Source organism: Tupaia chinensis, unplaced genomic scaffold (genome assembly GCF_000334495.1).
Source record: "Tupaia chinensis unplaced genomic scaffold, TupChi_1.0 Scaffold000293_1, whole genome shotgun sequence".
NCBI classification, from domain to species: domain Eukaryota; kingdom Metazoa; phylum Chordata; class Mammalia; order Scandentia; family Tupaiidae; genus Tupaia; species Tupaia belangeri.
In genome coordinates this window covers 683390-685193 of record NW_006159778.1, presented here as the reverse complement: position 1 = coordinate 685193, position 1804 = coordinate 683390, and the positions used below count along the sequence as shown (strand labels likewise).

The window sequence follows — 1804 nt, the reverse complement described above, 5'->3', positions numbered from 1 at the left end:
TCCCTGGCTCCTTCCCTTCTACCAGTACTCATAATGGCCACAAAAGTCTCCCTTCTACTGAGTTCTGGCAAAAGCGAAGGGAGAGAGGGGCAGTCATAGGAATAAACTATTTGAACCACATGTCATGGCCTGGATCTATCCATGTAGGAAAGGCTAGGGATCGGACCCAACAGTCATAGGAATAAACTATTTGAACCACATGTCATGGCCTGGATCTATCCATGTAGGAAAGGCTAGGGATCGGACCCAATGGATGAAATAAGATAATTGCAGACTAATAACAGGACATATTCCAGACACAGGAGCATCTATGTCCAGGACAAGTCCCACCTCTCCCTCACCACCCCCACCACAGATACTCATTACCAACCAGTTAACAGAGAAATGAGAGCAAACAAAGAGTCTGTTTACCCAACAAGTAGGAACAGCTACTCTGCGGAAAACTGTCTCTGGGTTTTTCTTGTCCTATTTGATTTTCAGAACTCTGTAAGCTAATAAGGACCTAAACATACTTAACAGACTATCTGCTCTGACACCAAGAGACCAGTGACTTCCTGAGGAAAAAAAGTTTTCTCAGGTTCATACTGTTTATAGGAGGCAGAAAGGCAGTTCATACCAACTCTGACTGCAAGTCCCTCCCTTATGGGCCTTGCTTCCCTGCCTAACAAGGACTTCTCACTGGATGTGCAGAGTGAAACCTCAGGCCTCAGCCTCTAACCCTTCTGGAGATGTCAAGATTCCAGTGAGGTGGGAATTCTGTAGGCTCTTGGGGAAGATTTTGCTTTTTAAAAAGACACAGAACACACACCAGAAGAGGTACCACATGAAAAGTTAAGGTTTCCTGACATCATCACATTGGAAAGGGCCTCAACATTTACCTTTTTTTTTCCTGCATCCTCCAGAGGGGTCATGCAGCTTCTTTCCATGGGAAATGCACGACGTACAGAATCTCCTATGGCCAGACAAAGGGTTTAGTGTGACTTGCACTTTCTGTGCAGTAGAATAACAACCCCTGCATGCCTTCCATCACTGTCTTACTTTAGTTCACATAAGCAGGTCCCTTAGTAGAGGCAGGAAGATTACCACATGCCTCAGATGATCCATGAATACAATGTAGAAAGCCATGCCCTGAATTGTGAGAAAGGCATTGCAGAACCCTGATTTAGGGGATTTCAAAACAAACCATTCACTGGCAGATAGACCAGAGCTCCAACTAGCTGGAAATTAACATTAAAATAGGGGTTTTCTATTATACCTGAGGTAAAAGAACAATATAAGCACAGGCTAAAACAGCCATGGAAAGGAAGAGTGTCAACCAATCCTGGCAAGAATAGCACCAGTCTTTTTCTTCAAGCTACAGTGTACTTTTTTTTTCTTAGTCTCTATGTAATTTGCCTTCCATATCAGATAAGGTTTTGTGTAAATGTTTATGACCAGAAATGGACTTGTAAGAATAATGATACCAATGAGAAAAAGATAGTGCTATGGGATTTAACTGTAAAGATTTCAGAATTCACAATTTCAGAGGAGTGAAATTATGTGAATTAAATTTACTAGAGGTTCTACAGTTCATATTTAAAAAATCGAAACAAATGAAGAACAAAAAAATCTCAAAAAAAAACCCTCTAAATAAATGTCTACTTTCTTAAAGCAGACATGTACAATAGACTATCTAGGAAGTCAATTTAAAAAAAATCCTTTCACTAGAACCTACAAGTGCCATTCTGAAATTTCATTGATGTAGTTTGTTCCAAGCACAACAGTAAAGTGTGATGAAGCCTTCACCACTGACTCACGGTGAGAT

General features: G+C 41.0%; 1 long non-coding RNA gene across 1 annotated transcript in view; it reads right to left on the bottom strand.

Moving 5' to 3' along the window:
* Nucleotides 1-954, bottom strand: part of LOC102494218 (uncharacterized) — a 2888-nt gene extending 1934 nt beyond the window's left edge. Inside the window, exon 1 of the long non-coding RNA XR_334854.3 lies at nt 879-954. This is a non-coding gene — a long non-coding RNA (uncharacterized LOC102494218). The remainder of the gene's footprint in view (nt 1-878) is intronic.
* Between the last annotated feature and the right edge of the window lie 850 nt (nt 955-1804).